Raw genomic sequence first — 23,163 nt, 5'->3', positions numbered from 1 at the left:
ATGCCCTCTATATCAGTGGTTGCCAACCCTGTCCTGGAGGACCACCAGCCAGTCAGGTTTTCAGGGTAGCCCTAATGAATATGCATGAAAGAGAATGTAATGAAGATGATAGGAGTGCAGATCTGCCCCATGCATATTCATTAGGGCTATCCCTAAAACTCGACTGGCTAGTGGTCCTCCAGGACAGGGTTGGGACATGGCTACTGTGAACCATAAGTTAAGTTACCATTGAGTGATGGCTAACAGCCCCTCCTGCACAGTATTAGGCTCGGGAATCCTACCAGGTTTCCCATAGGGCAGTGAGCAGGTCAGCATATTTGTCAAACTCTTGACCATTTCTTCAAGTTTCAAGTTTATTCATGATATTTGATTGAACGCTTTTCTAAATTACAAAGCGTTGTACAAAGGTAAAAATATGATTTTTAAAGAAATCACAATATACATAATATATTAATCAGACCTACAGGGTAATTGACTTTTTCATAGTTTTCCAGTCCATATATGTTACAGGTCTTAGGTATCATCTTAAGTTCAAGTTTCAAGTTTTTTATTTATTCTTGATTAATCGCTTTCTCTAATTCAAAGCGATGTACAAATCCAAATTTAGTTAAAAGAGAGCAAACAAACAGACAAACCAAACATAGGGATTTACAATTCTTACAAAGGTTAAAACTTATTAAACTACATTGGGTAAAAATAGGGTTATGAAATACATTCGTTATATAAAAGATTAAACATAGGAAAACACATTAGGAAAAATAATAAATAAAAAATCAGGAATTAAAAGCATCATTAAATCAGGAATTAAAAGCATCATTAAAAAGAAATGTTTTTAATAATGATTTAAATTTTACCAAATCTTGTTCGTTCCGTATAAAAATTGGAAGAGCATTCCAGGTTTGAGGGGCTGTTACGGAAAATATAAATTGTCGCCTTGTATTAATCAATTTCAATGAAGGTATTGTTAATAAATTTTGATCAGTAGATCTTAATGTTCTAGTTGGATGGTAAGGTATTAAAAGTTTATGAATAAAAGCAGGAGTCTTATATAATAGTGTTTTAAATGTAAGTAAACAGATTTTATAAGTTATTCTATGGATGACAGGTAGCCAATGTGCTTTTTCAAGTAGGGGAGTAACATGATCAAATTTTTTAGATTTTGTAATGAGTTTTATAGAGACATTCTGTATAATTTGTAAACGTTTGATTTCATTTAAAGCAATACCTCTAAAAAGAGAATTACAATAATCTATTTTTGATATGACTAATGAGTGGATAAGAATGTTTAAAGATCTTACATAAGTACTGCCAAGTCTTAGTATCATCTTATATACAGTAAGTATTGATGTACTGGGGCACACCACCAGGCCATCAGCCCAGTATCCTGAAGAACTTCAATAGCTCACTTTTCTCTAGGATAGAATTTCATTTTCCCCCTACCTTCTGTATTCTATCCCTCATCTTCTGTCCCTGCAGACAACACCAAGTAGGCGATCAGATTACCTAAGAAAAACAACTATACAACAACTATGAGTAGTATGTAAGGGATTAAAATGTTACGTGCTATTGCAAAGAGGACATTTGACCCTGTGAACATTTTCAGACTGTGGGAAAGAAGAGGAGGTTTAATAATGCATTTCAGTTTCAGATCCACTTTTATCCAGGGATCTAAAAAACATAGCATCGAAATGCTACTTTTCATCTAAATAGATTTTTGGTTTATTTGTATTAGCTGATGTGTTTTAGCTGGGTAGATTTGATAATTATGCAGTTCTTTTCATGCCACGAGAACTAGTTCTGGCTGTGTAAGGCACATGCTGTAAAACTCTTGCAACCAAAAATATATTTGCATGACTAGTGAACAAACTTGAGCCCCACAGTTTAGTTATGAATGCCCCATAAATTCAGCAACACGCCCATAACAGCAAAAATCAATATACTGCACCATATGCTGTATTGTCTATTTTAAAATGGTTGTAATTTTGAATATGTGAAAATGGGACCAGTGTGTTCCTGAACACCCCTTTTCAGGCATTCTTTTTGGATATTTTGTCTGCCGGTTAAATAAAAGGATTTTCCAGACCACAGATAATCCACTTTTCTCCAGAATAAATCTGGAGAAATAAACAGCCAGAATAGTGTCGTAGTAAGGGTGAGCGGCATCTGGGGGCAGTGGTGCCCCTCCCCTGCCCTTTACCACACTCTCCTCGCCGCACGCACGCACGCCGCATGTGATGACTGGTTCCTGAGCGGACATCTGGGCACGGAGCGCCGCTTTAACTCCCCACTAAAACCCTCTTATTACAATACCTAACCTGTGTATTCATTTCTTTTCTGCCACTGGAGATTGGCTGTATTGGAGTGCACCGATTTGGTTTACGGTATAGCCTTTATTTTTCTTTTTGGTGCCAAGTGGCATGCTGCCGAAACCTCTCCGAATGTCTAAGAGCAGCGTGGTCCCTACTAACAAGATGGCGGGAACGCAAACGGAGCCGTCCGTGGCTCATTCCTCCATGCGGCACTTATCACAACTCTTTGACGACAAGCTCGCAAGCTTGCATGCCTCCATGGATGAGTTAAAGGATGCCTTGGGGTGCGCTGCGCAAATTCAGAAGGTTGAGGAGCGCTTATCTGCCCAGGAGGATCACGCGGTGGCAGCGGATGGTTGGCTGGATTCCCTGGAAACATGAGTGTGTCAGCTTCTGGAGAAGGTCGAGACTTCTATTCCAGTTTCCTGTGGTTACCGCCCTCCCCCTCAGACAGCTCCTTCCCTCTGGCCCAGATACTTGAAAACTATCCCCATTTGTCCTCAACTTTCATCTATCAAAAAACCCAATAGTCATGTTATCCCAGGACAAGCAGGCAGCCTATTTTCACATATGAGTGGTGTCATCCATGGAGCCTGGATGTGGACAGCCTTGCAAGCAGACTTGCTTGTAGAAACTTAGAAGTTTTGAGTCTGCCGAACTGCACATGCGTGAGTTCCTTCCCACCCAGCACAGGGTGAGTCTCCTCAGTTCTCTGCGGAGCCAAGAAGTCTGTCTTTGACGCTCTACGCTGAACTTTGTTCGCTTCGTGCCTTCTCTTCACCGTGGTTTGTGTTTATTTTCTTTTAGCCAAATTGCTGTGCCTTTTTTCTTTCTGTTAGTTTAAAAAAAAAAAGAGGTTTTTATTTTTTCATCAGCTGACTGACGCGACTCCCCCATCTGATATCTGTAGATACCACTATTGCTTCTCAAATTTATTACTACCACATAGTCTATTCAAGTCCATAAATAACTAGAACTTGGAGGTTTGATGACTTCTGGTTTGTCTTGATATCTCTGTCATACAGATGACTTCTTTCTTGTAGTCTTGCAGGAGCTGAAATGAACGACTTACTACACAGACAAACAAATATAAAATAGAGAAAAAAAGAGTATCTGAATCTCTAGAATGGACAATGGTCCACAACATCCATGTTCATGTTTCTTCACAATGTAGAAGTGGTGACTGATCAGATGAATGTCTTCATTGTTTCTTATTTCACAGTTTTGACTTCCAACTTGCAAACTTTCCCATCCTCACTTGAGAAAGTTTTATTGATGAGCTCCAGAGGCCAACTGTTGTGTTGAGCTTGGCTGTCTTTCACTAGTACAAGGTCTCCTTGTAGGTTAGGCTGGTTGTCTTGCCATTTGTTTTGTTATTGAAAATATTCTTTCTCCCAGCATTTCCAGAAGACATCAACTTTATCTTGTAGATGTTACCAGCTTTGAAATCTCCAGGTGGAGCAGAAATAGTGTTAGTCTTCTGCGTTAGAAGCACATAGCTGGTGTCAAGATCAATGGTAACTCTTGAATTGAAGACACCAATACTAGGGATCCGGCATTCATGATGGCTGCAACCTCTGCAAGAAAGGTTGTTATGGCTTCGTGTGTTAGCTGAAGGAAATCAGTCTCTAATAGCATGGCATTAAGGATACACTGAGCTATTCTGATCATACACTTCCATTCTCCTGCCATAAGTGAAGAATAGTGGGGTTGAAGACCCAAGAGCATTTTTGGTCACATAGGTACCTTTTTATTGCAGATTCGTCCAACTTAACAGATGAAATGTCTAATTCTCTGTAAGCACCTACAAAATTGGTTACACAGTTGGAACAGATTTATTTGGCTGGACCTCTGATAGAAAGGAATCTTTGCAAGGTGTTAATGAAGCTTAAAGGGTCCGTGGACTCAATTACTTCACTGTGAACTACTCAGATGCTCTTGCATGTGAAAATTACAGCTCAGTGTTTGTTGCTGGGTCCTCTACCTCTAACTAATACATTTGTGGTAGAACATTTCAGCCCTTCAAAAACCTGCTGTACCCAACTATATACCACAACAATAGCCATTATGCCAGCAAAAGTCACCTATATGTAGGTACAATATGTTTTGGTGGGTTTTGGAGGTCTCATACAATGTAAGGGGGTAATGATGAAATGTGTATCTGGGACATTTTATGTGAAGTTCACTGCAGTGCCCTCTAGAGTGCTCTACTGATCTGTAGGGATGTCTGTGTGGCCAGTCGACTAAGAATTCTGCCCCCCCCCCCCACTACATCCTATTGGCTTGTTTATCCCAGGACAAGCAGGCAGCATATTCTTGACTGATGGGTGACGGCACCGACGGAGCCCCGGTACGGACAATTTTAGAGTGATTGCACTCTAAGAACTTAGAAAGTTCTAGCTAGGCCGCACCGCGCGTGCGCGAGTGCCTTCCCGCCCGACGAAGGCGCGCGGTCCCCAGTTTCTTAGTTTCCACGGAGCTAAGAAGACGCGTGTTCCAACCTCCTCAACCTCGGAGGCAACGGCAACAGCAACAACAGGCTCGCCAACAACAGCCGCCTGCCATAAAACCTGTCACTCAGACTAAGCCGACTCAGCCCTTTTGACTCTCTTCTCCAGGGCATTGCCAGTCTTCCTCCCTCCTGTCCTCTCCCACAGCCCATAGGAGGTCGATTAATCATTTTTCACTCTCGATGGGAAGTAATCACCACCGACCAGTGGGTACTCTCGATCATAGCCCATGGCTACTCCCTCAATTTTCAGACTCCTCCGCCGTTCGGCCTCCCAAAAGAGTCTGCTTCCAACAAGTCTCAGTCCCTCCTTCTCGCTCAAGAGGTTCAATCCCTCCTTCTTCTCAATGCCATCGAAGAAGTTCCTCAAGATCAGCGAGGTCAGGGATTTTACTCCAGGTACTTTCTAGTTCCCAAAAAGACCGGAGACCTCAGACCCATCTTAGATCTCAGAGATCTCAACAAATGTTTGGTCAAAGAGAAGTTCAAAATGCTCTCTCTTGCCACCCTCTACCCTCTTCTCACTCAGGGCAACTGGCTATGCTCCCTCGATCTCAAAGAGGCTTACACACATATTCCTATCCATCTGACGTCCAGGCAATATCTGCGCTTTCTCATCAATCAACATCATTATCAGTACAAGGTGCTACCCTTCGGCCTGGCCTCCTCTCCCAGGGTATTCACCAAATGTCTGATTGTGGTAGCGGCCTATCTCCGCTCTCACAACTTTCAAGTCTTCCCTTATCTGGACGACTGGTTGATCAAGGCTCATTCACCTCAGGCGGTTCTGCTTGCCACCAATCAGACCATTCACTTCCTTCGACTGTTGGGGTTCGAAATCAATCTACCCAAGTCGCACCTCATTCTGACCCAGCGACTTCAATTTATTGGAGCCATTCTGGACACTGTTTTGATGAGGGCGTTTCTTCCATCCAATCGCCTTCAGACCATCCTTCATCTCTGTCGGCAGGTGTTTCAACAGATTACCATCTCTGCCAATCACATGATGGTGCTCTTGGGGCACATGGCTTCCACAGTGCATGTCACCCCCTTCGCACGTCTCCATCTGCGTACTCCGCAATGGACTCTAGCGACCCAGTGGTCACAAGCGACGGATCCTTGCTCACAACACATATCTGTGACCTCGTCTCTTCGACAGTCGCTTCTTTGGTGGTTGACATCTTCAAATCTATCCAGAGGTCTACTGTTCCATCTACCTCCTCATCATTTTGTGATCACCACAGACGCCTCCCCTTATGCCTGGGGAGCTCACCTGAATGAATTCCAAACTCAGGGCTTTTGGACTGCCCAGGAACAGAAGCACCACATCAATTTCCTGGAACTCCAAGCAATGTTTTATGCCCTCAAGGCTTTTCAACATCTTCTCTTTCCTCAAGTACTTCTCATTTGCACAGACAATCAAGTTGCAATGTATTACATCAACAAACAAGGAGGGACGGGCTCTCGCCTGTTGTGTCAAGAAGCCCAACGGATGTGGTCTTGGGCGACAGCTCGCCACTTATTCCTGAAGGCTGTCTACATTCAAGGGGAACAGAATTCCTTAGTGGACAATCTCAGCAGAATTCTTCAACCTCACGAATGGGCTCTCGACCCTTTGACTCTCCAGTCCATTTTCGCTCAATGGGGCACTCCTCAGGTGGACCTTTTTGCAGCTCCTCACAATCATCAGCTGCCCCTGTTTTGCTCCAGACTTTACTCTCCTCACCGTCTGGCACCCGATGCATTTCTCCTGGATTGGACCAATCTCTTCCTATATGCATTTCCTCCTCTACCACTCATGCTGCGGACATTGTTCAAGCTCAGGAGGGAACGAGCCACCATGATTCTCATCGCTCCACGGTGGCCCAGGCAACATTGGTACTCCCTTCTACTTCAACTCAGTTCCAGGGATCCCATACTTCTTCCAATGTTGCCTTCTCTGCTTTCTCAGCATCAGCAGACCCTACTGCATCCCAACCTACAGTCTCTGCACCAGTCTCTGCTTGGTATCTCTCGGGCTGACTTCGGCTCATTCACTCCTTTCTCAGCCTGTCCGCTCTATCATTGATGCTTCCAGGAAACTGGCCACGCTCCAGTGTTATCAACAGAAGTGGTCTCGGTTTTCTTCCTGGTGCCTCTTACATCACCATAATCCCATGTCTCTAGCAGTGGGACTGGTGTTGGACTATCTTCTTTCCTTGTCTGACTCTGGTCTTAAATCTACTTCTATCAGAGTTCATCTTAGTGCCATTGCTGCATTTCATGAACCTATTCATGGAAAACCCCTCTCGGCTCATCCTTTGGTTTCTAGATTCATGAGGGGCCTTTTCAATGTGAAACCACCTCTCAAGCCCCCTCCTGTGGTCTGGGATCTCAATGTGGTTCTTTCTGCTTTAATGAGGCCTCCTTTTGAACCTTTGGCCTCAGCGCATTTCAAATTTCTTACTTGGAAAGTGGTCTTCCTTATAGCGCTCACTTCTGCCAAGAGGGTCGGTGAGCTGCATGCACTAGTGGCCGATCCACCTTTCACTGTTTTTCACCATGATAAGGTGGTTCTCCGTATACACCCCAAATTTCTTCCTAAGGTTGTGTCTGACTTTCATCTTAACCAGTCCATTGTCCTACCTGTATTTTTTCCAAAGCCTCATTCTCATCCAGGTGAACAGGTTTTGCATACCTTGGATGTAAACGTGCTCTGGCTTACTATCTTGAACGCACTAAGCCTCACAGATCATCTCCTCAACTGTTTTTGTCCTTTGATCCTAACAAGTTGGGTCATCCTGTATCTAAACGCACTCTATCCAATTGGCTTGCTGCTTGCGTTTCTTTCTGTTATACTCAGTCGGGCCTGACTCTGGAAGGTTCTGTCACGGACCACAAAGTTAGAGCTATGGCAGCGTTTGTAGCTTTCCTCCGCTCCACTTCCATTGAAATCTGCAAGGCTGCTACTTGGTCCTCAGTTCATACTTTTACATCACATTATTGTCTGGATGCTTTCTCCAGACGGGATGGACACTTCGGCCAATCTGTATTACAAAATTTATTTTCCTAATGGCCAATCTTCCCTCCATCCCGCTTTTTGTTAGCTTGGAGGTCACCCATCAGTCAAGAATATGCTGCCTGCTTGTCCTGGGATAAAGCACAGTTACTTACCGTAACAGGTGTTATCCAGGGACAGCAGGCAGATATTCTTGCGTCCCTCCCATCTCCCCGGGTTGGCTTCTTAGCTGGCTTATCCTAACTGGGGACCGCGCGCCTTCGTCGGGAGGGAAGGCACTCGCGCACGCATGGTGCGGCCTAGCTAGAACTTTCTAAGTTCTTAGAGTGCAATCACTCTAAAATTGTCCATACCGGGGCTCCGTCGGTGCCGTCACCCATCAGTCAAGAATATCTGCCTGCTGTCCCTGGATAACACCTGTTACGGTAAGTAACTGTGCTTTTTGTGCAATTTTCCATTGGTTTTTTTTTTTATGATCCTAAAAGATAGACGCACTGAGCTCAAAAACATCTAGTTATCAAAAATCCCTTTTTGAAAACAAAAAAATTGGACTTTTTATTTTTTTGGTTTGAAAATGGCCCTTTACTGGATTTTTGGACATTTCTCCCAAATTTTAATAGACATAAACATAATCCTATACAGTTATAAATATAGCACATAGGTATCTACCAAGTTGCAATAATATCATATACGGATGTTAAATTATTAGGTGTGATAGGAATGACTAGCACTTTATTTAATCTTTTAAAAATTCTCTGGCATTTCAGTTAAACTGCCTTGTTCCCGTTCAAGGTAAAGAAGCCTGTATCCTGTGTTATTCCAGTTATCATAATGGTACTGCACCGTCTTACAATGAAAGTGACCCCTCTGCCACCTCTGGCTTACAAAATGGAATGTTTTATAAATTCACATCAGAAACCCAAGACGGTGAACTTATTCTCTAGCAGATTTGAAAAAGATTGAAGAACATTTTCTTTTTTTAATTTTATTTATAATATTTCAAACAATGTTGTTACACAAAGTAAAAGTCATGGTACAAAAAGGAAAATAACTTTTAATACTTCAGTATTTAAGAAAACCCATCAAGCCCATATTATTGAGAGAAAAGTGTGCTAACTTTTAAAACTAAACTCCAGGAAAAGGGAAAAAAAATTGGGAATAGATGGTACCCAATAGGCACTGATAATAAATCTATGACCTTGAGTCAAAAACTGAACAAAGGAAATAGTATACATTATTTCTCATTTGCTTGAAGAAATGCTTCAAATTTCTTTGGCTCCACAAAAACATAATCCTTATTCTGTAAGTGACGCAGACATTTACATGGATACTTTAGGAAGATTCATAATAATAATATTTATTTATTTAAATTTTCTATACTGTTCTCCCAGGGGAGCTCAAAATGGTTTACATTAATTTATTCAGATGCCTGACCTGGTGGGCTCACAATCTATTTAATGTACAGTTTATATACCACAGGACTGTGAAGTTCTATGCGGTTTGCAATGATTAAAAATGCTACAAATTGAGTAGAACTAACAAAGTTAAAAGCTAGTGACTAACAGCTCTATAGATCAGTAGAATAAGGTTGTACAAATCAGCTATCTAAGTACTTCAGGAACAGATATGTTTTTGGGTGTTATTACATCCTGAGAGTCTTCCAGGAAATCTTTGAAGAACATTTTCTGTGGCTGTGTCACTTAGGATGTGGTCAGGTGTGTACTCTGCTGCAGTCGTTGTGACCCAGATCAGCTCTGATTTTTCATGTTGTACTTCACCGATTGACAAACCCCCTTCATAGAAATAATGGAAAATCTGACTTACTACCTGCCTTATAAGTTGGCCAGGCTTGTTTTATCTTTTTCTCCATAGGCTGGTCCTTCTGTCCGGGAAAGTATACCGCATGAATTGGACTCGGGGGGAGATGCTTAAAAGATTTAACAAATATAAATGCAAGATGGTTTGAAATTTGCCCTCCTCCCCCATGTAGAGGAAAAGAAAGATGCCAGTGTGCTGACTAGTAAGACGGTTTATGCCTTCTTTTGGACAATGAGCCATACCAGACAGTTTCTTATACCCTGGAAAACTTCAACAAGGCTTTAATGCGATTTATAATAAGATTGTTGAACAATAAATATGAACAGCAATTTACAGGCTTAACGAAAGAAGAGATGTCTTTCAGCATTTTCCTGAAGTGGTATTGTGAGTTCAATTGAAGTCTGTGAACTTTCCAAAAACACTGGGAGAAATGTATGAATAAAAATCTCTGGGATTGCTGTGGACCCCTGATGAAGTTTTACACCATTCTCTCTGAGACACCTTTATTTGCAAGCGGTGACATGATTGTTGTTTGTTTCCGTAATTATCCCAGGACAGCCAGGCAGCCTATTCTCAACATGTGGGTGACATCATCCATGGAGCCCCGATGTGGACAGCTTCGCAAGCTGATTTGCTTGCAGAACTTAGAAAGTTTATGACTGCTGCACTGCGCATGCACAAGTGCCTTCCCGCAACGGTGCGCGTCTCCTCAGTTCTCTGTTTTCCGCGGAAATGAGAAGTCTTGTTTCGATGCTCTGTGCTAGACTCAGTTCTAAACTTCATGCCTTCTCTCACCGCGGCTCATGTTTTGTTATTTTTCAGGGTCGCTGTGTGTTTTGTGCATTTTCATTAAAAGTAAATAAATAAATAAAAGACTTTAATTATATTTCTTTTGTCACGGCGGGGCCTGCTTTGCGGCCTCCGCCGGTGGGGTTCGATATTGCTGAGGCCATCTTTCCTTCTATGTCCAGACCGGTCATAGGCTTCAAGAAGTGTAGTAGTTGCCAGTGCGCAATCTCCCTTACTGACCCACATAGGTGGTGTATTTAGTGTTTGGGACCTGACCATCGTCCGGAGTTGTGTACTCGCTGTGCTACCCTTCAACCTCGACCCTGCAAGCGTCGTCAAGTTCAGGTGGAGAAACTCTTTGGCAGTATTGATCCCCTTGCCCCGGTCTCGACCTCTCATTCAGTCAACCTTACGGGGGTTCCGCTTTCTACCTCAACCTTGGCCTCGTCTTTAATCAAGCCTGCCTCATTTGGCGCGTTCTCGTCCTCGAGCAAATCTGCGAAGTCTTCTTCTGACGAGACGCTTGCCTTGCTGCCTCCCTCAAGTCAGGTGCCAGCAGTGGTTATCAAGCTGCATAAGAAAAGTCGTTCTTCCTCGGAGACTGTTGCGGCACCAAAAGTACCAGATCCTCCAGTCTGGGATTCACGTTTGGAGGCTTTGATCCAGACCATTTTGGATCGTAAGTTGGGCAATATCTTTGCCAAACATACTTCTGCCTTGACTCTGCTCCCTGCAATCCAGCCTGAGCACTCAGCAGTAACACCTGGATTCGAGTCCTTAGCTGAGCTTCAAGCTGAATCTCCTCACTCTGTACAAGGAATCAAGTCCTTGGGAGTGCCTCGAGAAGATTCCACACTCTATGCAAGGAGTCAATTCTTTGCGAGTGTCTCATCTGGAGCATAAGTACACTATCAAGGAGCCGAGTTCTTGTCAGTGCCTCGACATGCCTCGACACCAGGAGTTCAATCTCACATGGCCTCGACAGTTCACATGACTCCTTTTGCCAGACTTCACCTCAAAATTCCTCAGTGGACCCTGGCATCTCAGTGGGTGTAGGCGTGCGATCCACTCTCTTCAACTGATGGATGCTTCCACTGATGGATGCTTTCTTCCAATCTCTCCAGAGGTTTACAGTTTCAAACACCCCCTCATCAGAAGGTCCTCACAACAGATTCCTCGACCCACGCTTGGGGGGGGGCTCATCTCAACGGTCTCCATACTCAAGGCCATTGGTCCAACACAGATCGTCAATGTCACATCAATCTGTTGGAACTCAGAGCGATTTTCAATGTCCTCGAAGCTTTTCAGCATCTTCTTCACGACCAGATAGTCCTCATTCGGACAGACAACCAAGTAGCCATGTACTACGTCAACAAGCAGGGAGGAACAGGATCTCTCCCTCTTTGGCAGGAAGCTCAAAAGGTGTGGAACTGGGCAATCCATCACAATACCTTCCTGAAAGCAATCTACATTCAAGGAGAGAAAAATTGTCTGGTGGACAAATTGAGTCGTCTTCTGCAACCTCACGAATGGACACTCAATTCCTTGCCTCTCCATCACATTTTTTCTCAGTGGGGAACTCCTCAGATAGATCTCTTTGCGTATCCCCATAACAATAAATTGCCTCGGTTCTGCTCCAGGTTATACTCTCTGCATCGCCTCGAGACAGATGCTTACCTTCTGAAATGGACGAATCAGTTTCTCTATGCATTCCCTCCATTTCTTCTGATTCTCAAGATTCTTGTCAAACTAAAAAAGGAACATGCCACCCTGATTCTGATAGCTCCTTGATGGCCAGACAACCCTGGTACTTCCTTCTACTTCAACTCAGCTCCAGGGAGCCTCTACTTCTACCACTATTTCCCTCTCTGCTTACACAAAGTCATCCCAACCTGCAGTCTCTACACCTGACAGCTTGGTACTTCTCAACCTAATTGCCATTCTACAGTTTTCTCAATCTGTACAGGACATTTTAGTGGCTTCTAGGAAGCCTACCACTAGACAATGCTATAATCAGAAATGGACTAGATTTTCTGCTTGGTGCACCATTTGACACAAGAAGCCTCAATCTATCTTCTTGTCTTCAGTTTTGGATTATCTGTTGCATTTATCTCAATCGGGCCTCAAATCCACATCCATTCGAGTCCACCTCAGTGCAATTGCTGCTTTTCATCAGTCTATCGAAGGAAAACCCCTCTCTGCTCATCTTGTGGTTTCCAGATTTATGAAAGGACTTTTCAATGTCAAACCACCTCTCAAACCTCCTCCAGTGGTTTGAATCTGAATGTTGTTCTTGCTCATTTAATGAAGCCTCCTTTTGAACCATTGCATTTGGCTCATCTTAAATATCTCACTTGGAAAGTGGTTTTTCTCATTGCTCTTACGTCTGCTCACAGAGTCAGTGAGCTACAAGCTTTAGTAGCGGACCCACCTTTCACAGTATTCCATCATGACAAGGTGGTTCTTCGTACTCATCCTAAATTCTTACCTAATGTGGTTTCAGAATTTCATCTCAATCAATCAATTGTACTTGCAGTATTTTTTCCAAAGCCTTATTCTCATCCTGGAGAATCAGCTCTTCATACTTTGGACTGTAAGCATGATTTGGCTTTCTACTTACAACACACTTTGATCCAAACAAGTTCGGACATCCGATTTCCAAGCGCGATATCTCCAACTGGTTAGTGGCTTGCATCTCTTTCTACTATGCTCAGGCTGGACTGCATCTACAGAGCCCACAAAGTCAGAGCCATGGGGGCATCAGTAGCTTTCCTTGATCTAATCCTATTGTCTGGATACTTTTTCCAGACGGGATGGCCATTTCGGTCAGGCAGTGTTACAAAATTTATTCTCCTAAATTGCCAACTCTCCCTCCATCCCATACTAGTTAGCTTGGAGGTCACCCACATGTTGAGAATAGGCTGCTTGCTTGTCCTGGGATAAAGCACAGTTATTTACCATACAGGTGTTATCCAGGGACAGCAGGCAGCTATTCTCACAACCCACTCACCTCCCCGGGTTGGCTTCTCTGCTAGCTATCTGAACTGAGGACACGCATGCCCTTGCGTGGGTGAGAAGGCACTTGTGTATGCGTGGTGCGGCAGTCACAAACTTTCTAAGTTCTGCAAGCAAATCAGCTTGCGAAACTGTCCGCGTCGGGACTCTGTGGATGACGTCACCCACATATTGAGAATAGCTGCCTGCTGTCCCTGGTAACACCTGTTACGGTAAGTAACTATGCTATATAGTGGTACCTTGGTTTGTGAGCATAATTCATTTTAGAAACATGGAGGTTGGGAGGGCTGAGCTGAGCACGTGGCAGCGGAGGAGCAGTGAGAGCAGATCGGAGGTGTAAGCAGAGAGGAGGAAGCAGTAAAAGCAGAGTGGGGTGCAGAGAGATCGCGGAGAGGAGAGGAGCAGTGGCTGAACAGGCAAAACAGAGTCAGGGAAGAGGCGAGAGATAGCTCCGCCTACCCCTGACACCAGTAGAGAAAGAGAGACAGAGAGGACACCAGCAGCAGAGAGAGAGACAGAGAGGACACCAGCAGCAGAGAGAGAGACAGAGAGGACTCCAGCGCATAAAGAGAGACAGAGAGGACACCAGCAGCAGGCAGAGAGAGAGGACACCAGCAGAGAGAGAGAGACAGAGAGGACACCAGCAGAGACAGAGAGGACACCTGCAGTAGAGAGAGAGTGTGAGGACACCAGCGGAGAGAGAGGACACCAGCAACAGAGAGAGACAGAGAGGACACCAGCAGCAGGCAGAGAAAGAGAGACAGAGAGGACACCAGCAGCAGGCAGAGAGAGAGTACACCAGCAGCAGCTAGCTACATGCCGGGCACACTCCAACACCCCAAAGGAACTTTAGGTACGAGAAAAGAGAAATGGAGGCAGCAGAAGCCCAGCGAAGCTTCCCAGTATACTGCATCGAGTGTCATATGTATGACTACCTCCCCTCCGGGAGACAGGCGTACATACATATGCAGTCGATGTCAGGAACTTGATAGCTTAAAGAAGGAGGTCGGGAGACTGCAGGTCAAGGTCCAGGAGCTGGAGGGACTCCGAACCGTAGAGGAACCGTGGGCAACTGAGGTAGCTGAGGATACCACCAGAGAGAGCCACATCAATGAGCAGGTTAGAGAGCTCGAGAGATTCATCGAGGAGGCCTGCAAGATGGTAGAGGCACAGGATCACCAGCAATTCAGAAGGGAACCAACAGATGGAGGACAGAACCCACCAGAAGCCAGGGGGGAAGGACCTTGCGGGGGAACTGAGCAGGCAGAGGAGGCAGAGACCTATCAGAACCAGGAGGATGGATTGGAGGATCGAGTCACTGATACAGACCTGAGACCCAAGAGGAAGCTGAGAAAAGGGAAATCTGCAATCGTGGTGGGAGATTCAATCCTGAGAGATTGGACAGTCACATAGCAGGAGGCAGAGAAGACCGACTAGTGACATGTCTCCCAGGGGCGAGGACAAAGGACATCTCCGACAGAATCGAGAGAATCCTGAAAGGAGCTGAGATGGAGGAGACAGCAGTGATAATCCACGTTGGAACCAATGACGTCAGCAGAAGGAACTACAACAGGACTACCGAGCAGTTTAAGATCCTGGGGAGGAGACTGAAGCTGAGGACAAGGAAGATAGCCTTCTCAGAGATCCTGCCAGTACCGAGGGCGGATGCAAGGAGGCAGACCGAGCTGCAAGCAATAAACGGTTGGCTGAGGAGATGGTGAGAAGAGGAGGGTTTTCACTTTGTACGGAACTGGACAACCTCTCTGGGGAAAAACAAGCTTTACAGGAGGGACGGACTGCACCTGAGCGCGGCTGGGACAAGGATGCTGGCACGTAACATCCAGACCGGCATAGACATGGCTTTAAATTGAGGACAAGGGGAAAGCCGATAGTCGATCTGACATCGACACATTGGACTACAGTATCAAACAAGGATGCTGAATCAGGAAAAGGCGGTAGAGGGCTCGAGACTGAGTGTTCATTTCTTGAAACAAAACCCCATAGACGCAATACAGGGGCCCAGGGAACTAATGAAGCTAAAGAGCAGGAAAAGGAGGAAACAGCAGGTGCCAGAGGGACATCCAGAAATGGGGATGCAGGTAGAGGATGAGATAGGTACACCGCAGGAGGGGGATGAGGACGAAATAGACAAACCACAGGAGGAGGATGAACGGAACGAGGCTCGGGGACTGGCAACCCATGAAGGGGTCGGCAGGAGCACCAAACCACGAGGGAAAACAACAGAGAAGGTTAACAGCCGTGAATTAATTTGCCTATACACAAATGCTAGGAACCTAAGAACTAAAATGGGAGAGCTAGAATTTATAGCCAGTAAGGAGGACCTAGACATAATTGGAGTCACAGAAACATGGTGGTCCGAAGACAACAAATGGGATGTGGTCCTACCAGGGTACAAACTCTATAGGAGGGACAGGAGACACAAGAAGGGTGGAGGAATAGCGCTATATATAAAGAACTCCATCCCTTCAACCAGGATGGAAACAACAGTAAGGGCGGACGGCTTGGAATCACTATGGGTTAAGCTGACAGGAGGAAATGGAGCAGACATAAAATTGGGACTGTACTATCGCCCACCAGGACAACCGGAAGCAAACGACCAGGACCTGGAGGCTGAACTGAGGCAGGTATGCAAAAGTGGAAGTGTGGTGGTAATGGGGGATTTCAACTACCCTGGAATAGACTGGAGCATTGGACACTCAAATTGCACGAGAGAAACAAAATTCCTGGAGGCGGTGAGGGACTGTTTCATGGAACAGCTGGTCACGGAACCAACACGAGGAGATGCCACTCTTGACCTAATCCTCAACAGGCTAGGGGGACCCGCAAAGGAGGTGGTAGTACTAGCGCCACTAGAAAACAGCGATCAAAACATGATCCAGTGCAAGCTAAAAATAAGAACATCAAAGGTGAAAAGAACCACGACGACAGCACTCAATTTCAGAAAAGGAAATTACGAGGCCATGAGGAAAATGGTGGGAAAGAAGCTCAGCAACAGCTCAGGGAAGATGGGAGACCATAAAGGAAGCCTGGGCCCTACTCAAGAGGACGGTGCATGAAGCACAAAACCTATACGTCCCCAGGTTTAGGAAAGGGTGCAAAAAGAATCGAACAAAAAACCCGGCGTGGATAACAAATGCAGTGAAAAAGGCGATTAGGGACAAGAAACATCTTTCAGAAAATGGAAAAAGGACCCAACAAAGGACAACCAGAAGGAGCACAAAAGGCAACAAAAAGACTGTCACCGAGTAGTTAGAAAAGCAAAAAGAGAATATGAGGAGAGACTGGCGGGGGAAGCAAGAAACTTTAAACCATTCTTCAGGTATGTTTAAACCATTCTTCAGGTCTTCAGGAAGTGGGACCATTGGACGATGGAGACAGGAAGGGAGTGGTAAAGGTGGAAAAAGAGATAGCTGACAGGTTAAACACGTTCTTCTCGTCAGTCTTCACGAGAGAGGACACATCCAATATCCCAGAACCCGAGGAGATCATAAACGGAGACCATGATGAAAAGCTGGTCCAACTAGAGGTAAGCTGAGAGGATGTCCTCCGACAGGTAGACAGACTGAAGAGCGACAAATCACCTGGTCCAGACGGCATCCACCCAAGGGTACTAAAAGAACTGAGAAACGAAATAGTGAAAACACTTTGCCAAATATGTAACCTATCCTTAAAAACTGGGGAGATCCCAGAGGACTGGAAAATAGCAAACGTCACGCCCATCTTTAAGAAGGGATCAAGGGGTGACCTGGGAAACTACAGGCCGGTGAGCTTGACCTCGGTCCCGGGAAAGATGATGGAAGCACTGGTTAAGGACACAATCTGCGAACACATGGAAAACAATGGTCAACTGAAGGCGAGCCAGCACGGCTTCTGCAAGGGAAGGTCGTGCCTCACGAACCTACTGTACTTCTTTGAGGGAATAAAACAGCCAGATGGATAAAGGGGAATCCATAGACATCATTTACCTTGACTTCCAAAAAGCCTTTGACAAGGTACCTCATGAACGACTACTCAAGAAGCTGTGGAACCACGGGGTGCAAGGGGATGTCCACCGATGGATCAAACACTGGCTGGCAGGCAGGAAACAGAGGGTTGGAGTAAAGGGCCATTACTCAGACTGGCAAAGGGTCACGAGCGGAGTTCCACAGGGATCGGTGCTGGGACCGCTCCTGTTCAATATATTTATTAACGACCTGGAGACGGGGACGAAATGTGAGGTTATTAAATTTGCTGATGACACCAAACTCTGCAGCAGGGTTAGAACCACGGAAGACTGTGAAGACCTACAAAGGGACCTAACGAGTCTGGAAGAGTGGGCAAAAAAGTGGCAAATGAGTTTTAACATAGAGAAATGCAAGGTCATGCATGTAGGGAAAAAGAACCCAATGTTCAGCTACAAAATGGGGGGATCATTGCTAGGGGTGAGCAACCTTGAAAGAGACTTGGGGGTGATGGTGGACACAACATTGAAAGCATCGGCACAGTGTGCGATAGCCTCAAAGAAAGCGAACAGAATGTTGGGTATCATTAAAAAGGGTATCACAACGAGGACGAAGGAAGTCATCATGCCGCTGTATCGTGCAATGGTGAGCCCGCACCTGGAGTACTGTGTCCAGTACTGGTCGCCATACCTCAAGAAGGACATGGCAGTACTTGAGGGGGTCCAGAGAAGAGCGACTAAACTGATAAAAGGTATGGAAAACTTTTCATATGCTGACAGGTTGAAAATGCTGGGGCTGTTCTCCCTAGAGAAGAGGAGACTTAGAGGAGACATGATAGAAACCTTCAAAATCCTGAAGGACATAGAGAAAATAGACAGGGACAGATTCTTCAGACTGTGGAGAACCACAAGTACTAGGGGTCACTCGGAGAAATTGAAAGGTAACAGGTTTAGAACAAATGCTAGGAAGTTCTTTTTTACCCAGAGGGTGGTGGACACATGGAACGCGCTTCCGGAGGATATGATAGACCAGAGCACATTACAGGGGTTCAAGGAAGGTTTAGATAGGTTTCTAAAGGATAAAGGGATTGAGGGGTACAGATAGAAGCAGAGGTAGGTTATAGAAATGGTCAGGAACCACTTCACAGGTCATAGACCTGATGGGTCGCCGCGGGAGCGGACCGCTGGGCGCGATGGACCTCTGGTCTGACCCAGTGGAGGCAACTTCTTATGTTCTTATGTTCGCAATCTAAAGTGCTTGTATATCAAAGCAACTTTCCATATAGGCCATAATGGCAACTTGGATGATCCGTTCCACTGATTTATTACCGGTAGGTACATCTTCCTGAGCCGACACCCAACTCAACCCCTAAGCCGACACCTCACCTGATTAGAATCTCATGAGAATCTCGGATATGGTGAGAGCCAGAAGGCCTTGAGCATATACAGATGCTCAAGACCCCGCAGCAGCCCAGCAGAGAACCGGCAGCAGGCACTTTCAGCACCAGCACACGGGTAAGGACAGGGCCAGTCAGTGGGGAGAAGGAGGCGGTTGTGAAGGGAGGGAGCAGCGCTGGTGGCCTTAGGGGAGCAAGAAAGCTGGTTCTCGGGGTGAGGGCTCACAAATTGAGTCAACGCTCGGTTTACGAGTTACAGTTTGCTCAAGTATTTTGCTCGTCTTGCAAAACACTCGCAAACTGTGTTACTCGCAAACCGAGGTTTGACTGTATTCAGAAAGTTTGTGAGTTATAGGTATAAGAGGTTTAGTAACATTACACTGTGGTTGTTTCTGAATGTGGCGCAACCACTTGGAAGAAAAAGCAGTGCCGAAGTCTTTGAAAATTTTCCTCTTATTTAATGTCACAGTTGACTTTCTTCTTAAGTGATTAAAAGCCCCATTTTCTTCACTCACACAAGAGGAGAGGCCCCCCCAGTCTTTCGACAGTTCAGGTCTGCAAGCATGCTATGCAGCTGTTTCAATGTGACTTAATTACTAAACGCAAAAAGATGTATGACAACTTACTAGCAACACATGCAGCTAAATTGGATCCCACCATCACCAACCTACTGACAACTTCAACTGACCTCAAGGCTTTCTGCAAAGAAATCAAGACCCTACTATTCAAGAAATTCACCCAAACGTCCTAACCCCTTCCTTTTCCCCTCTCACCCCCTCTTAGAATCCTCACATCAAAATTGTTTTAGACCTTACGCCTTTAATTGTATTCCTCTTACTGGAAAAGTCCAGCTATCTTTTTGTTATACTAGGTCCAACTTCTTTAATTGTATTTCTCTTCCTGGAAATGTCCAGTTATCTTTTTGATGTAATCCACTTAGAACTGAAAGGTACAGGCGGAATATAAGCCATTAATGTAATGTAATTATTTGATTTTGCTATGTTTCTCTTGATTATGTAATGCTCTGCTCTTGACTGTGGACTTTATTTTGAGCTGTATTTTTCCTTTCTTTTTGATATTGCCTTTAAGGCAATTGCTAAATTTTGTGGTTTTTTAAATTTTAGATTCCCACTTCTAGTTCTGAAAATAGCTCAGGTTTCCAGGACATCCCTAATGAATATGCATGAAAGGAATCTGCATACAATGGAGGTAGGTTTGTGTTTCCACCTTTTTTGTTTTCCCCCTTCCTACCTTTCTTCTCATTCTCTTTATCTCTTTTGCCATACCCTCCAACTTACTTTCTCCTCTCTCTCCCCTATGTTCTTTCCTCCTCGTCCACTTAACTTTCATCTTTATTCTTGTTCCTAGGCTTTCTCTCCCTTTATCCTCCTTACTCCTTAGCCACCTCATTTCTAAATTCTCTTCCCTCTCTGTGTAAGTCATCTTTCTTTTTTTCATGTCTCCCTCTGCTCTCTTCTTCTGTTCTATGGCGTTCTCTCTCACTCTCTCACATGACTCAGAAGGACATTCGAGGTGGGGTGGGGGCAGTGGCATTGTAAAGGGGGGGAAACACCGCTCTGGGTGCCGGCACCTCTCCTCCTCTCTGCCCCCTGCATATCTCTTTAAATGTTTGCTGGTGCAAGCAGCATCTTCCACTTGCTTCTTGCGCCGGCCTCAGCTCCATTCTGACATCACTTCCTGGTTGAGGGACCAGGATGTGACATCACAAGGAAGCCGAAGCCAGCATGAGCAGCAGGTAGAAGATGCTCACACTACTTCAACTACTACTTATCATATTGAAAGGTATGTGGGTGGAGGGGAGAGGAGGCACTCAAGCAGCATGGAAGAGTGGGGGGGAGGGGGGAGGCACACAGTGTGACAATGCCATCAAGAGTTGTGGTGATAGCACCTGGCATTTTGGAGCTACTTACTGATTAAGAAATAAAACAAAGAAAAGAAATAAGATGATACCTTTTCAATGCATTATTTTATTTCTCTGTATTCTTTAAAAGTGGACTAAGATGGCTACCGCACCACTTTACTGAAATGTTTGCTTAAAGACCAGAAAATAAGAAAGGCAGATTATTCAGGGATTAAAAATGTTCTTTATCTGAGATGCTGAACAACTCCCAGATTAAGTGCTGGTCTTGCAATACTAAAGTGGACACATAACAACATAAGAAATGCTGCTGCTGGGTCAGACCAGTGATCCATTGTGCCCAGCAGTCCGCTCATGCAGCAACCCTTAGGTCAAAGACCATTGCCCTAACTGAGATTAGCCTTACCTGCGTACGTTCTGGTTCAGCAGAAACTTGTCTAACTTTGTCTTGAATCCTTGGAGGGTGTTTTCTCCTATGACAGACTCCAGAAGAGCGTTCCAGTTTCTACCACTCTCTGGGTGAAGAAGAACTTCCTTACGTTTGTACAGAATCTATTCCCTTTCAACTTTAGAGAGTGCCCTCTCGTTCTCTCTACCTTGGAGAGGGTGAACAACCTGTCTTTTGAATGATTCGATTATGTCCCCTCTCAGTCTCCTCTGTTCAAGGAGAAGAGGCCCAGTTTCTCTAATCTGTCACTGTATGGCATTTGCTCTTTAATTGTCATATGGTAAGTGGGTTTTGGCATTAATTATGGTCCCACTATACATGAAATTCTCCATATTGATGAACCTCTTAATTCGCCATTATAATATTTGGAGAAGGTGCACTCGCATCCCAAATTTCTGTCACTACTGCAATTCTCTTGAAAGGTCTGCTACTATTGGCACTAAATACTATTTGTTTGAATTGGAAGAATTTCTCAAATGTTACCTATGCTGCTTGGTGGTCCAGTCTATCTTTAATTGTGGAATATGAAAGAATATATGCAGAAAAAATGGATCACTGTATAAGTTTCCTGATATCTGGGATCTCCTTCATAATTATTGTTCTAGACCAGTGTCCCACATATGTTCTTGAGCTGCGGCACACTAAATATAGTGGCTGCGGCTCGAGGCACCCGGAAGTGTGACATCATGTGCATGTGCGAAGGCCCTTCAGACATGCCCTGAGCCTCTAGTGGGGGGGTGCCAGCAGGGAAAAGGGCTGGAGAAGGAGAGGTGCTGATGCTGGTTGATTGCCTGTAGGATGTGCCTCTGTAGGCAGTCAGCCGGTGCCAGCGCCTCTCCTCCTCTCCAGTGTGGTGCGGCACACCTGAAATCTCAGGAGGCGCACAGTTTGCAATACACTGCTCTAGACCCTTGTTATGAAGCCAAATATTTTCTGCCTGGGTTTTTCTCATACTGCTTTCTTTATTCTTTCTTGCTAGTATCGGTCAATCTCTCTCAGCTTTATAATCAATTTTCTAAACTTCCAATTGGACCTTGTTGCATTGGCTGTTTCTATCCTTGCTTATACAAAGTAATAATATAGTGTATACCTGGATATTACTTGTCCATTACCTCGCTTAGCAGACACTGGATAATTGTTTGTTCTTTCTGTCATTGATGTTATACTGGTTTTCTTTTCTTGTTATAAAACAATAAAGATATTAAACTAAAAAAAGTTATTTTTATTTCTTTGGAAGCGAGTTTAACAGTGTTGTAGGTATCCAGCCTAAATGAGAAACACATAGTTACTTTGAGAGAGGGTGACCGATTTGTATGTCCAGTTTTATTTGTAGGATTGTAGGTTTTAGTTCTTGTGAGAAGCAGCTAGATTGAATCTGCATTTGAGATTTAAGGTGCCTGCTTCATGTATGATGAAGATTTGACCAGAAGAAAGAAGATAACTTCAGACAAGACAGGAAAAACACAGGGCTCAACATTGACATTTTATTATTCAGAAATGCATAAATAAAACTCATATCTGACATGTTTCCATCTGGGATCCTTCATGAACCTAGAAAAAAATAAGAGCCAGTTTATTAAATCAGAATGTACACTTAAGTTTCTTGAGGGGAATAATTAAAAATGTTTACAGTATTTAATATTATATCAAAACCACACTGCTAGAAACACTTCATATTTGGTAATTACTAGGGAAAGAAATTTTGAAAGTATTGTATTGAACTTTAAACTTAAACACTCACAGTCATTTCATCTCTTAGCTCTAATCAGGCAACTGGTTCCAGAGGTGAGGGATGAAATGACTGCATGAGCGTTTCAGGGCTTTTTTCAGCTGGATAGATTTTCTTTGTGGGATGATACACAGTCGTCTTTCCACGGCTGCGTGGAGGGGGTGATTGGGGGTGTACTGTTGTTGTCTGGAAGCTATGTATGTGGGGGTTATGTTGTGGAATCTTTTGTGAGCAATTATTAGAGCTTTGAAAATGCAGCGTTTCCTATTAGGTAGCCAGTAGACTGTTCACACTCTCCAAGGTAGGGAGAA

At 44.5% G+C, this 23,163-nt stretch overlaps 1 long non-coding RNA gene across 1 annotated transcript in view; it reads left to right on the top strand.

Moving 5' to 3' along the window:
• LOC117348619 overlaps window positions 1-23,163 on the top strand; it is a 118,298-nt gene that overhangs the window by 9,688 nt on the left and 85,447 nt on the right. The window contains exon 3 of the long non-coding RNA XR_004537011.1: window positions 19,921-20,005. This is a non-coding gene — a long non-coding RNA (uncharacterized LOC117348619). The remainder of the gene's footprint in view (window positions 1-19,920; window positions 20,006-23,163) is intronic.

The sequence above is a fragment of the Geotrypetes seraphini genome, chromosome 14 (assembly GCF_902459505.1).
Source record: "Geotrypetes seraphini chromosome 14, aGeoSer1.1, whole genome shotgun sequence".
In the NCBI taxonomy this organism is placed as follows: domain Eukaryota; kingdom Metazoa; phylum Chordata; class Amphibia; order Gymnophiona; family Dermophiidae; genus Geotrypetes; species Geotrypetes seraphini.
The sequence above is the reverse complement of the archived record's forward strand: the minus strand, read 5'-3'. Positions and strand labels throughout refer to the sequence as shown.